The sequence below is a fragment of the Rhinolophus hipposideros genome, assembly GCF_964194185.1.
Source record: "Rhinolophus hipposideros genome assembly, chromosome: 21".
NCBI lineage: Eukaryota > Metazoa > Chordata > Mammalia > Chiroptera > Rhinolophidae > Rhinolophus > Rhinolophus hipposideros.
Genome location: NC_138067.1, coordinates 17,373,976 through 17,388,984, shown reverse-complemented (window position 1 = coordinate 17,388,984; position 15,009 = coordinate 17,373,976). Strand labels below are relative to the sequence as shown.

General features: G+C 45.4%; 1 protein-coding gene across 2 annotated transcripts in view; it reads left to right on the top strand.

The window, feature by feature from the left end:
• The window catches only part of RANBP10 (RAN binding protein 10), a 56,332-nt gene that overhangs the window by 4,408 nt on the left and 36,915 nt on the right, over nucleotides 1–15,009 (top strand). The gene's annotated exons all lie outside the window — the stretch shown is intronic.

The window sequence follows — 15,009 nt, the reverse complement described above, 5'->3', positions numbered from 1 at the left end:
GCCCAGGCCCTGAGCGGGGGCCTCTGGCCAGAGCCGGGTCGCTGCCTTTGCTGGCACTTGCAGCTGACTTCCCTTGGCTAGGCAGCAGTGTGCTCACCCAGGAGTTCTGCACACCACGATGAGGCACCATTGTTGTGTCTCGGCCTCAGTCGTAGGCCTGGGCCCCAGGAGCAGGCGTGAGGCCTGTCTGGAGAGGAGGCAGAGATGCCTGTGCACTCGATCTCACAGAGCGGCGTAGAAAAGGCCAGTTATGGTGTGTGCTGTATCCTGGGTCGCCTCCTCTACTTGAGCGTTTGGGCAAAGCTTCATACAAGAAATGATGACACTGAATCTGGAAGGCTGAGTTAGAAGGTTTCAGGTGGACAAAGTGAGAAGCAGATGCTCCAGGCAGGAGGAACAGTGCATAAAGAGATGTGGACACAGAGCATGAGGTCGGCGGGGCCAGATCAGAAGACCCTGGGCTGTAGCCTGAGGGCAGTAGCCGTGTGTAAGGACTTTGGATCTGTCCACGCTTTAGAGAGGGGATGGGGGAGAAGAGACTCTGCTGGTCTGGTTCAGCCAGGCCCCTCTGGCCTCAGTGTGGGCCAGTGGCTTTAGGTCCTTGATTCTGGGCCGGTTTTGTCATAATAGTTGTCTTGTCTCTCGGCTCGCCTTGATCCTGCCTGGTGAGATGCCGAAGACTGGTACCAGACAGGCTTCTCAGAGGTGGAAGGGCTCTGTGTGTGCTGGTGTGTTCTGGTGTTTCGGTTTTGCCAAGACAACAGTGAAAGATGACACTGGCCATGATTTTCCATGGTGACCCAGAGCCACTCACTCATTTAAGATCTCCCCTGCCATGTTTCTGATCTGGAGAGCCACTTGAGCTCAGGCCCCCCAACCCAGAGAGAGCATGTATCTGGCCGCTCTCCCTGCGTCCTCCCACTTTAGTTCCTATGCATTGTATAGTGCCATTGAGAAGTTTGGCGCTCATTTGTGGACCTGGGAAGGCCTTGTTCTGCTTGCCCTGAGAAGTAGGTGCTGTCCTTGCCCAAGGCTGGTATAGGTGGCCGTTGTGCCCTGTTCTGCCTGACTGCCCCCCGGTGTTGGCCTCGTGGGCAGGTGCTGAGCTTTGGGTTGCATCTCCCCCTAGTAACACATTGCACTATTTCTGGAGACATGTAGCATTTGGGCTCTGGAGCATCTTGAAGTGTTGTATTTCTCCCCTGTGTTAGGGGTTAAAGCTCAGGTCTCCTTGGGCTACTGAGGTGTAGCTCTGGCGTCGGATGAGCGGTCTGGAACCCACGTGGTGTCCGCTTTTTTGGTAGCACCTGTTGCTGCGCTGAGCACATGTGGGCTTCCTGGGGACCTCCCTGCTCTATGTATGTTACCTAGGCTCCAACTGCACGCGGAGAGTGGGGAAAGTGGCTTTTTTCTTTATAACTAGGGACTTCTTGGTCAAGGACGAGCCTCTAGAGAAATTCCTAAAATTCACTTCACACACCCGCTTCTGCCCCCGTTGTTTTTTGTTTTCTGGGATGTTTGGTCTTTTCCTTAGATGAGTCACCAGTAAGGGAGATTCCCTGTTAGAGGGGAAGTGGGTGCTAATTGGACTGGAGCACAGGAGGATGACCTCAGCAGCTCTGCATGGCACAGCACCCTGTGCCTTCCTCTTCTGGGGCCATTGGAAATGATTCAAGGGGCCCAGCGTGGTTCTCTATGGTCAGGGGTCAAGTTGGCAAGAAGGGACTGGTCACTGGGGAAGAGTTGGAGAACATCGTGTCTAAATGCAAGGACGTCTCTCTGTCTCTCCAGAAATCCTGTTCAAAATTCACGTAAAACATCGCTGTAGCTCCAGCATCTTCAGTGTTTTGTTGTGATTGAAATGGGAGGTGGTGGCTCTATTGCTGGAAATGAGGCTAGAGGACCTGGCGATGGCACGTAGCCCATTCGTCATAAAGGAGCCAGAAAAAGATGCTCGGAACTGGTAGAGAAGGGAGGGAGGGGCTGATAAGTATCCTGCGTCCTCCTTAGGCTCTCTTCCTCTCCTACCTCTTCGACCTTAGCGATGCCCTGGGATGCCAGGGAAGGTTACTTTAGGTTCTGGATGGCAAATAAGGCTCAAATGCACCCACTGCCCCTCTCAGCTTCCATGGCAAATGTTACTGATTGATAATAGCACGCGTTCATGTCCAGACAGAGCCCCAGAAGTTTTCTCACTGTACAGTGCACCATGCAGCTGCTATTTTTTGGTCAGAATTTCACCATGAGACAAAACCAACTGGCCCTCAGGGTGGAGGCAGTTGGAAGATGAGAAGAGATGGAGAGAGGAGAAGGGCAGTTGTGCCCAGATGGTCTGAGGGCCCAGCTCATGTCTTGAGGAAATGGCTGAGGCGGAGCTGAACCAAAAAGAAAGAAGCAAAGGGGATGGTTTCCTGAATAGAACTGGTTATAACCCAGTTTACAAAACCCTGTGTCTGAAATTGGCATGGGCTATTTTGTATTAATAGAACGCTCTCTTAGTAACTGTTGTGCTGAGTTTATCAGTAGTTACATTTGCTTTTTAAAAAATCCAAACATATTTTTATTTTACCTATAGATACATTTTTTAACTATAAAATAATACATAGGATCTTTCAACACCTGACAGTGTACATTTTAAAAGTAGACAGCAGAGGGAATGGAGAGATGCAGGTTTAAACAAATGTAGGTTCTCGCCATTAAGAATGTTGTCTCATTTGAGGTGAGTGCAAAAAACAGAAATTATTCCAGATATTTTATGCAGAAAGTGGTTTTAATACATGGAATTTGATGCTGTCATAATCATTGGAACTTAGAATTTCCATGTAAGTGGGATAGGTTACTTGAATAAGTCCCCCTGCCGACAATAATGAAAGATGGTAAGTTACACACCAAACTCAAGGCCAATTTTGGGTGAACACCTGTACCTAGACAGTTAAGGGTAATGTCTGATTACCTAAGGGCATTTGCCATGTCCACGCTCAGCTGTGTTCCAGCTCTGTGATTACACAGAGCCAGAGAGGTAGAGGTTAGGGCCCAGAGCCTGCCAGACGTAGGGTCTGATGGGAACCTTTTCACATTAAGCTGAGGCACAGCTGGCTACACCCGCTGGTTAAGGGCAGTAGATTTGGTTTTTGAATGTGCAAGGCTCTGGAGAGTCAAGGCTTGGTACTTGAGATTCTGTCTGCCCTTTGAGGAAGGAGCCAGAACCCAGAGTGTGTGAGTAACCTGCCTGGCGCCACCCAAGGGGGCTTTTCTGCCTCTTCCTGTCTTGTGGGCTCTGTGGGTGTTTTGCTGGTGCGGTGACAGTGGATGCCTGAGGATCTTCTGACCCACATTCAGAATGACCTTCCTCCCTGCAAGCACATCTGGACTCAAAGCCCCTTTGCCTTCAGGCCTGTTCTTACTCGAATGGTGCAGATGTTGGGCTCATTCATCTGTAAGGCCCCCTCCTCTCATTGGGGGCCTGCACAGAGTTGGGCTCCTGGCAGAGGATTAGAGTGGGGGTGTGGTTGCTGGAGTTGCAGCTTGCACACAGTAGCCAGTGTTATGGACTGTGGCTTTAACCAGGCCCATCAGACTATGAAATAAAATCGCCAGCACCAAATAGTAGCCCTCATTTCAGACCTAACTGTCAGTTGGTGTTTTCCCTGAGATGTCTCCCAGGGACCATTTTGTAACCATGGTCCCTGAGATCGCCTCGGTTGTGGAGGCTGTTGATTTTTTTTATTTGGGGCAGGTTCTGATAGGAACAAGATTGCCAGCCTGCTGAGCTGTGGCTAAGGTGTTAGATGTCAAGATGAAACTGTCAGGTTCCAGTAACTCCTCCAGAGTCTGGGGTAGGGGGCAGGAGTAGCGGTGACTGTCCCTTTCACCAGAGAATGGCAGTAGAGCTGGTACCTACCTGCAGCCCCCAAAAGCCACCAGCCCTGAGCCTAGGCAGCTCGTCTCTTACCTCTCTTCTCTTCATCACTTCCGACCCGAGCTCTGTGGGCCTAGACATATCCAGTTGATAGAGTTTAAATTAAAAATGATCAGGTCCCATCGTCATTGGTTCATATATCTTATGCAACATTTATTAAAAGTGGCTATGGAGCAGCAGGTTGGCTCAGTTGGTTAGAACGCAGTGCTTATAACACCAAGGTCACCGGTTCGATTCCCACATGGGCCACTGAGCTGCGCCCTCCACAACTAGATTGAAAACAACAACTTTACGTGGAGCTGATGGGTCCTGTAAAAACACTCTGTTCCCCAATATTCCCCAATAAAAGTTAAAAAAAAATAAAAGAGAAGTGGCGATGAACTTGCCAGCCCATAAAATTCACCTTCCCTCTAAGAAGAAATGGATAGAAAATGAAAAGAGCTAGGTGTGTGTTCTTCACGCTTGCAGTGAGGGACTTCTTTCTTCTGGCCGTGATGGGAGGTCAGGATACTCTGCTGCTTTCCAGTGTGCTATGTGAAGGCCTACTTGTCTCATCCAGGAAAGCCAGATGAAGTTCATGCTGGCGTGCAGAGCCATAGGGGTGTTCTTGGCGAGAGAGAGAGAGAGTGTGTGTGTGTGGTAGAATACACATAATATAAAATACGCCATTTTAACCATTTTTCAGTGGTTCATTTAGTGGTGTTCATTACACTCACCATGTTGTGCAACCATCACCACTATCTAATTCCAAAACTTTTCCATCACCCCAAACAGGAACTCTGTACCCGTTAAGCAATAACTCCCCATTCCCCCCTCCTCTCAGCTCCTGATAACCTCTTATCTACTTTGTCTCTGAATTTGCCTAGCTAATTCATATACATGGAATCATACAATATTTGTCCTTTCATGTCTGGCTTCTTATTTCACTTAGGTTAATGTTTTCAGGGTTTATCTATGTCGTGGCCTGTAACAGAATTTCATTCCTTTTTATGGCTGTATGTACATACCACGTTTTGTTTACCCATTTATCTGTTGATGGACACTTGTTTTTTTTGCTATCTTTTGGCTCTTGTGAATGATGGATTGATGAACATTGGCATACAAGTATCAGTTTGAAACCCTCTTTTCAATTCTTTTGGGTACACACTTAAGAGTGGAATTCCACTTAAGAGTGGAATTTCTGGATCATTCTGTGTTTAACTTTTTGAGAAACTACTTAACTTTCTCCTAACAGCTGTACCATTTCACATCTCCACCAGCAACGTACGAAGATTCCAATTTCTCCACATCCTTACCAACATGTTTCTCTCTTTCTCTTTCCCTTTCTCCCTCTCTCTCCCTCTTTTGTTTTTAGTATAGCCATCCTGGGCGTGAAGTAGTATCTCATTGTGGTTTTGGTTTTCAGTTCCTAAAGATTAGTGATGTTGAGTATCTTTTTATGTACTTATTGGTATTTATGTATCCTTTTTGGGGAGTCCCTTGCCTATTTTATAATTGGCTTGTTTATCTTTTGTTGAGTTGTAGAGATTCTTTATATATTTGGATATTAAACCCTAATCAGATATATGAATTGCACATATTTTCTCCCATTCATAGATTGTTTTCATTTTCTTGATAATGTCCTTTGATACATAAACATTTTAATTTTATCAAGTCCAGTTTATCTATTTTTTCTTTTGTTGTTCATGTTTTTGGTGTCGTACCTAAGAATCCATTGTCAAATCTAAAGTCATGAAGCTTTTCCTCTATGTGTTCTTCTAAGAGTTTTTTGCTTTTAGCTTTTATGTTAGATCATTGATCCATTTTGAGTTAATTTTTATATAGGGTCGAAAGTTGGGGTCCAACTTCATTCTTTTGCATGTGGAAATCCAGTTGTCCCAGCACCAGTTATTGAAGAGACTATTCTTTCCCCATTGAATGGACTTGGTACCCTTGTAAAAAGTAATTTGGCTATAGATGTATGGGTTTATTTATGGATTTTTAATTCTATTCCATTGGTCTGTGTGTCTATGCTACTATCGTACTGTTTTGATTACTATAGATTTATAGTAAGTTCTGAAATCAGGAAGTGTGAATCCTTCAACTTTGTTCTATTTTCAAGATTATTTTAGCTACTTGAGAGTCCCTTGACAAATCCATATGATTTTGAGGATTGAGTTTTCTATTTCTGCAAACTAGATTTGGAATTTTGGTAGGGATTGTGTTGAACCTGCAGATCAATTTGGAGACTATTAATAATACTCTCCATCTTAATAATATAAGTTTTCCAGTCTATGTACATGGAATATCTTTCCATTTATTTGTGTCTTTAATTTCTTTTAGCAATGTTTGATAGTTTTTAGTGTACAAGTCTTTTGCCTCTTTGGTTAAATTTATTCCTAAGTAGTTTTTATGCTATTGTAAATGGAATTGTTTTCTTAATTTCCTTTTTAGATTGGTGTGTAGTGTTAGTGTATCGAAACACAACTGCTTTTTGTGGTTGATTTTGTATCTTGTGACTTTGCTGAATTCATTTATTAGTTCTCATAAGCTTTCTATGTATTCTTTGGGATTTTCTATATATGGGATCATGTCATCTGCAAGTGAGAGATAGTTTTACTTATTCCTTCCTAGTTTGGATGCCTTTTCTTTCTTTTCCTGTCTGATTGCTCTGGCTAGAACTTCCAGTACAGTGTTGAATAGCAGTGGTGAAAGGTAGACATCCTTGGTTTGTTCCTGATCTTAGGTGGAAAGCTTTTAGTCTTTCACGATTGAAATTGTTTCAAATATATGATGATGGAAGGAGAACTGACTCTGGGTGGTGAACACACAATATGATTTATAGATGATGTATTACAGAATTGTACACCTGAAAATATGTAACTTTACTAACAGTTGTCACCCCAATAAACTTTAATTAAAGAAAGAAAAGAAAAGAAAAGAAATTGTTAGCTGTGGGTTTTTCATAAATGCTCTTTATCATGTTGAGGAAGTTCCCTTTTGTTCCTAGTTTTCTGAGTTTTTATTATGAAGGGGTGTGGGATTTTGTCAAGTGCTTTTTCTGTGTCCATTGAGGTGACCATGTGGATTTCGTCCACTCTTTCTGTTAATGTGGTTTGTTATGTTGATTGATTTTCTTATGTTGAACCACCCTTGCCTCCCTGAGATAAATTCTACTTGGTCATGATGTTTAATCCTTTTAATATGTTGTTGGATTTTGTTTGCTACTATTTTGTTGAGGATTTTTGCCTCTATATTCATAAGGTATATTGGTCTATAATTTCCTTTTCTTTTGCAGTCTTCGTGGTGACTTTTTGTATACTGTTGCAGGGTCTACCCCATCTTGGGCTAGCACCGGGATATGGCACATTTGCAACATTACACAGTCTCTATGTCAGAGCTGGCAAGTTGCTTAGGAGCTCTTTAGTCCAATCTTCCCTCTTCTAATAGGGAACCTGAGAGATGGGGTGAAATCCAAGACCCACAGTACTGAATTAGGCTGCAGTACCTAAGACCAGGCTTCAGATTCTGGGGTGTTGTCTCTGGTCCCCTGCTGCAAAGTGTTCTTGTCACTTTCAAACTCCTCAGGTGCTTCTCTTCAGGAGGCAGGGGGGAATGGCAGCCTGTTGGCAGAGAGGTTGGCCTGGTGGAGTGCGCTAAGCTGTCTCTCAGGACTGAGCGGGATTACAGCGAAGGCGTCTTCTCCCCCCCTCAGGCCTGTTGCACATTTCTGGGGCGGGGTGAGAGTTCAGAGGTCCGATTTCTGAGGTCCTGTCCTCTGTCCACCATCAGGCCTGCCTGGGTCATGGAAAAATCCCTACTTGGAGCTGTGTAGATTCTGTGTCCCTGTAGCAGGGTCTCCCGAGTGTGTGTTTTGGGTCATGCTTGGGACACACCAGGTACCATGTGAACTGGAGCCCCCGCTCCTCTGCTGAGCAAGGGTTTTGACTATTTCCTGCTGCTTCTGAAGCTGTGTTCTTCTGTCCTCTTGTCAAAGCTTAGGGGACTTGGTACATAGAGGAGCTGACCATGAAGGCCAAGTCCCCCAGTGTGCCCCTTTGGTTCTGAAGTGGGTGAGAGCCACCAACCTAACCTCTCTGTATGCGGCCATCAGCTGGCTCTTGAAATGATTTTTCTATGACTATCAATAATTTGTGTTAATTGTAGAAAATCTGGAAAAACCAAAGAGAACAAAAGAAGAATCGAGCTGACACGTGTGCTTGCATCTCCACGTGACTACAGTGGTTTTCACATTTAGTTGCTTTTGTGGGAGAGTCAGCAGAGGGAGACGGAAGGTAGCATGGGCCCCAGAAGCCACCAGTTCATTCTTAAGGGCCTTCTCCAGGCCCCCGTTGGCGGCCACTGCCTGCAGTGGGTACGGAGAGCCTGGTTGTTTGCTCAGCCAAGGGCCTTTGCTGCCACTGTGGCTCTTCCTCCGTCCTGCTCTCGGGCGGATTTCAGACGAGCGTGGCCTGAGCAGCACCCACTTGCTTCCCTCTTCTCTGTGGAGCCCAGCAAAGGCAAAGTCACTTTTCTAGCTCCAGCTTGTATTGTGGTTTTGGCAGTGAAGGGGAGAAATTGAGAAGTTGGAGGCCGACTCATGGCCTCACTGCCATGAGGAGCTCGTCTGCTGTTTCTTTACACTTACCGGCTATCTCACCTGTTCTTTTCCATTTTGCTGCATTTTGAGAGGGAGTAAATGATTTTCTCCCCAAGCCCTCAGATATATCCCGCTTCTTGAAAAGAGAGCCCTGACTGCGATGTGAAGGGTAGGGGAGCTAAGCTGTCTGTCCTAGTCACTTCCTCGGGGAGTGCGGGTGCTTGTTGCCTCATTCCCAGATGACCAAGGCAGCCTGCGTCTGTCAGTGTTCCTGACACTACCTGACCTATTACCAAGAAGGAAGCAAATGTTTACCTTCTTTCTGCTCAGCAATCCCAAGTAAACAAGCCTTTGTTTTTCGATGTCCCCAGATCCAGGTCTTTGAGAATGGCCTCCTTTCTTGGACCAGATTACAATACTATGTAGTAGCACCTCCAGTGCACGCCCCACTGGACTGTGGGGTCGTCCAGTCATGTAGCAGCAGCCCTCCCGTCTCTGCACCCAGCTGCTCCTTTGCCTGATTCTGTTCAGTGGCTGCACTGAGAGCTCTCGGGCTAAGCCCTTGGGCTCATGGCAAACTCAGAGGCAGAGGTTAGGTTTGAATCTGGGTTTGTCTGACATATTTGCTGTGATGCAGGTGTGTTTCCTGTTTGGATATTTGTGCGCAGTGTACAGGCCAGGGCTGGAGCAGAGCTGGAGACAGACTGCTACGTAGTGACTGGCTAAGCACTGGGGCTGCAGAGTTTCCTCGTGGGTCTCAGAGTATTGCCCTTTCTTTGGTGACGGGATGTGTTGGCAGTGTCCTGGGCAGTGTCTCCCCCACCTGGTAAGTTCACCAGGTCCTAAAGAGCACGTGGCTCGCTCCAGGAATCTCCAGCCCCGTCGCTCCTGTCCTTGTCCAGTCGTGTCGTCTTCCACTGGATGACTTCGGTAGCCTCCAGTTTTGCCTCTTCGATCCCTTTTCCAAATATCAACTATTTGATCAGCTGCGCCCTTTCTAAGCCATTTCTTTAGCTTCTCATTGACCTCCCATGAAGTTCAAATTCCTTAAGCTAGCATGTAGGCGGTCTGTGACTAGCCCGTTTCCTGCTCCATCTTTGGCTCTTTTTTAGGTCTTCCCAAGCTGTGACCCAGCCACACTGAACTTTTCTCAGTTCCTTGACGATGGGGCTGCTTTCTTGCTTCTGTGCTTCATATTCTGCTGCTACACTTCTCTTTTTCCTCCCTTTACCACGTCTCGGCTCAGCCGTCACTTCCTATGGGAATCCCTGGGTCACTGCACCCTGATTGTCTGGCCGCCCCTGGCTTCACACTGGAAGCTGTCGGAAGGCAGGGACTGAATCTAGGCCCCCCAACCATGTCTTCCCAGCACTGTACTGGGCACAAGGGTGAAATGGGTAAATGACTGCAAGGGTCTCTATGAAGAGAAAGTTACCACACCTGTTTTTACTGAATTACTCAACTTTCACAAGGACCCAGTAACTCCTACCAACTCCTTCATTTTCACGGTGATCCACAGATGGGACATGGTGTCAGGGTGGCTTCCTAGCATCCTTCTTCCTGTTCCTCAGATGCAAAGGTACTACTGTATGTGTCCAGAAGAATAGACTGGGGTTTTTATACCCTCTCTTTCTTGGTTTGCCTTATGCTTGGCAGCCTGACGGACAGCTGGCACCGCATCAATCCTGAACTTAGCAAAGCACCACGTGTATCACTCGCTGCTGGTTGAGAGGGAACCTCAGGTCTGCTGAGATTTTTCTTTTTTTTTTTTTTTTTGAGATTTTTCTTGAGTGGATGGAGAAGTGAACGTCTCTGTGCCTGTTGTGTAACTAGCTTTGTGGTTATAAATCATTTGATCACACGGTCCTGGATTCCAGTAGCAGCGAGAGAATAGTACTGGGGCTATTGTGGCTGAGTTCAGGGCTCGCTTATCTGTCACATAGCTCGGATATAACCTCATACCAGCTAGAAACTGAGGGTGCCATTGAAATGTGGCGGGGAGAGCCTGTGGCTTTGGTGATAAAGTTCTTCACCAGCTCAGGAGTGGATGAACCCAGGGGTTTGTTGACTGTCCATTATGTGCCCAGGGCTGTTGTGGCTCTGTGCTTTTCCTCTGAGGGCCGGGCGTTCCTTCCTATAGCCTCTGCTTCCTGAGCGGGGTGGCAGGCATTGCATCTGTTCTGTCCACTGTGGCATGAGACATAGAGTTAGAGCTGGTAAACTTAGGTTCCATCTCTTGTGCTTGGATGTTTCGGTTTGGAGATTGATCTTTGGGGGATATCAGAACTGAATAAGCACATATCCAAGTGCTGGGCTTCAATTGTTTTTGGCCAGAGATGACACCTTTGAAAGACAGGGCAGGTCAAGGTATTGTCTCTGGATCCTAAATTTCCCAGCTTGAAGAAAAGACGTTGTGTAATAAATGTTACAGCAGGTGACAGTGAACTTAAACCTTTTTCTAAAAGCAGTAGTATTGATATGTGTTTATTTTATTGTGGTAAAATATACATAACATACAATTTATCCTTTTAACCATTCTTCAGTGTACAGTTCAGTGGTATTTAAGAGCATTCATGTTGTTGTGCAACCATCACCATCATCCATCTCCAGAACATTTTTCATCTTTCCAAGCTGAAACTCTGTACCCATTAAACATGAACTCCCTATTCTCCCCTCCCCCAAATCTCTGGCAACCACCATTCTACTTTCTGTCTCTATGAATTGGACTGCTCTAGGAACCTGTAAATGGAATCATACAGTATTTGTCTTTTTGTGATTGGCTTATTTCACTTAGTGTAATGCCCTCAAGATTCATCCATGTTGTAGCATGTGTCAGAATTTCCTTCCTTTTTGAGGCTGAATAATATTCCATTGTGTGTATAGACCATGTTCTGTTTATCAATTCAGCCAATGGACACTTGGGTTGCTTCCATCGTTTGGCAATTAATAATGCTGCTACGAGTATGTGTGTACAAACATCTGTTCGAGTCCCTGCTTTTAATTCTTTTGGGTATATACCCAGAAGTAGGATTGCTGGATCATATGGTAATTCTATGTTTGATCTGTAAAACTTAGAATTACCTTATAATTCATTACCATACCATTTTCCACAGCAGTTACACCGTTTTACATTTCCACCATGAGGGCACAAGGGATGCAGTTTCTCTACATCCTCACCAACACTTCCAAGAGTTTTATAGTTACAGGTTTTACATTTAGGCCTTTGGCCTATTTTGAGTTAATTTTGCATATGGTATAAGGTAAGGGTCTGACTTCATTCTTTTGCTTGTGGATATGCAGTTTGCTCAGTACCATTTGTTGAAAAGATTGTCATTTTCCAATAGAATGGTTTTAGAATCAGTTGACCACAAATCAGAGGGTTTATTTCAGGGCTCTCAGTTCTATTACGTTGGTGTATATGTTTATCTTTATGCCAGTACCAACATTGTTTTGATCATTGTAGCTTTGTAGTACGTTTTGTGAGTCCTCCAACTTTTTTCTTCTTCTTCAATATTGTTTTGGCTATTCAGTGTCCCTTGAGAGTCCATGTGAATGGCACTGAATCTGTATATTGCCTTGGGTAATACTGACAACTTAACAGTATTAAGTCTTCCAATCCATGAACGTGGACGTCTTCCCATGTATTTGTGTCTTCTTTAATTTCTTTCAGTGTTTTATAGTTCTCAGTGTAGAAGTGTTTCACCTTCTTCGTTAAGTTTATCCCTAAGTATTTTATTTGTTTTGATGCTACTTAATTGGAATTGTTTTCTTTTTAGATTGTTCAGTGTTAGTGTATAGAAACACTTTTTGTGTGTTGATTTTGTATCCTGCAACTTGGCTGAAAACTCCACAACAGTTTTTTTGTGGAATCTTTTCCACATATAGGTTCATGTCATCTGTAAACAGACATATTTTTACTTATTCCTTTCCAATTTGGACGCCTTTTTTTCCTTGTCTAGTTGCTTTGGCTAGAACTTCAATACTCTGTTGAATAGAAATGGCAAAAGTAGGTGTCCTTGTCTTGTTCTTGATCTTAGAAGAAAAGCTTTCAGTCTTTCACCGTTGGGTATGATGTTAGCTATGGGTTTTTTACATATGGCTTTTACTGAGATAGTTTCCTTTTATTTCTAGTGTGTTTAGTGTTATTGAGATGTAATTTTACATTCTGTATAGTTCACCCGTTGAAAGTATACAATTTAATGTTTTTTTAGTGTAATCGCAGGGTTCTTACAGCTGCTTTATTCTCTTTGCTTATCCCAGACTGGTTGGATCATGGTTTTCAAGTTCATGAAGACTTGCTGGAAGATAGAGGGCTGCATCTTTTTGTAGTTGTCGAACATCATATTTTGGAAAAGACATAATGTAGCCTGGTGTTTGAAGAGTTGGGACTTGAACATTGACTCAGTTCTGACCACATATGAGTAAGCAACCGAGGCTCCTGTGGGCCTGCTCCGTATGCCATCGACACCTGGAGGGGGCATGGTATCCAAATGTGGGTATTGGCGTCCTCTGGCTGCTTTGCTCTTAGCTCTTCCACTCGGATCCTCAAGTTAAGTCTGGGGTTTGTATAGCTCCAGGCCATCCACTAGTAAATCCTGTCCTATCTAGGGGGCAGGGAGTCTCTAGGAAGATGTTGATGTCTAGCTGCCAGTGGTGGGAGAAGCTTCCCCCTATGGGGTGGCCTAAGCAACTTGTGTTTTGAGCACACGTGCCTTAGTAGTTCCCCATTTCCATGGAAGATTGTAGAACCAGAGCCCTGTTGCTGGTGGCTCAGCATACCCTTTCTGGATGAGCCTTGACCTCCTCTGTTTGCAGTAGCCTTAAGTGGTCAAGGGTTACCCAGGAGCACGTATGCCCCAAACACAAGCCCTCACCTTAGCGTCAGGTGAGTGCTACCCTGTACAAAGTGAGCGCATCCCTGTATGCTAGGCATGGTGTCACGTGGTGTGGGGCGGCAGCCCAGACCCCTCCGAACAGGGCAAGATGGTGGGCTGGCACCCAAGTCAGGTAAACCCCTGGCTTTTTTGCACTTGTATATGTTGGATCAATGGCTGCGGGGCAGTTGGGATCATTCACTGCTTGGTCAGCCAAAGCATTGAGGGAATGGAGACCAGCTTTTGGAAGTCTCTACCATGAAAAGTAAGGAAGGTAATTATTTGGGCTGCTGTTTTTCTGGGAAAATGTGCAGGTTTTAATTTAATGGGAATTCTGCTAGCAGGCTTACACAGCTTCTGCTCCTGCTGTTCCCGTCTGGCAGGAGGCAGCAGGCAGTTTGTGAGTCTCCAGGTCCTTTGCACCATGGGAGTTCCTTTTCCTTCTCTCCCCTTTCCTTGAACTTATGCAGGCCAAGTCACCAGGGCCATGTGTTGGTCTGCCTTTACCTGGTTCTTGCCTACCATGATGGGGACAGCTAGTTTCAGAGGAAGGCGATTGGATCAGAGCCTGCCATCCAGCCTGAATCTTTATTTGGATGGTAGAGGCTACTCTCCTAAGACCCAGTGGCACAGTTAGCCAGAGAGGGGCAAAGGGGCATTTACTGCAGGTAAGGGACTTGCAAGGACAGGAATGCCATGTTGTGGGGACTCTGGTAGTGTTAGGAAACAGGTACATAGGTGCATGGAGTATGCCAGCAGAGGAAAGAAATAGTCCAGGATGGGGAAATGTATATGGAAGGGTTCCTTGCAGAATTACTTATGATAGAAAATAATCAAAATGTAAATATATAGCCACTTGGAAATGGTCAAAATAAGGCAACCTCATGTCATTGCGTTAAGAAGCATGTTTTATTGTGGTAAAATGTATGTAACAATTTACCATTTTAACCATTTTCAAGTGTATAGTTCAGTGGTGTTAAGTACATTCACATTGTTTGCAGCCGTAGAGTTATACTTCAGCCCTCTTTTGGTTGGGGTTTTCAGTATTCCGAACTCCTCAACTACCTGTTGACACGCACATGTGGTTAACATCAGGCAGCGGCAGCGTGTGGGTTTCTACTGTTTCACTCATAGGAGATGATGACTTGTTTCTCTTATTTCTAAGTTCTTGGGGAAATACCTCACAGTTTCTTTATACACTACAAACATTTAGGCTGAAAAAAACTGTTCATTTCCTTTTTGGTCTGCCCTCTCCTGAGTGTCACTGAGATGTCTTTGGCAGATTTGCCCAGCGTGGGCCCCACCTTGCTGTGGGCAGCTTAGTTGTTGAGGCACCTGGGGTGGAAGGAGTGAGGGGGTGGGTCTCTGAGCTTGCTCCCAGTGGGGACACACCCCACCATCCACCCGGAGCACTGGAGTGTTGGGAAGTCCAGTGGTGATGTGTAGGGTGAGGGTAATGAGTTTTGAGACCCCCAGAGAAGAAGCTCTGTGTGAGGGGTCTTGCCGATCCTGTAGAGCTCCAACCTGGCTGTCCTTTTTCCCTGTCTTGGTCCTTGCTGCAGAGCGATTTGTCTGGTGGGATTGATCGTGCATTGCTCTGCCGAGCAGTTCCTAGGATTGAGCTCCTTACATTAGGC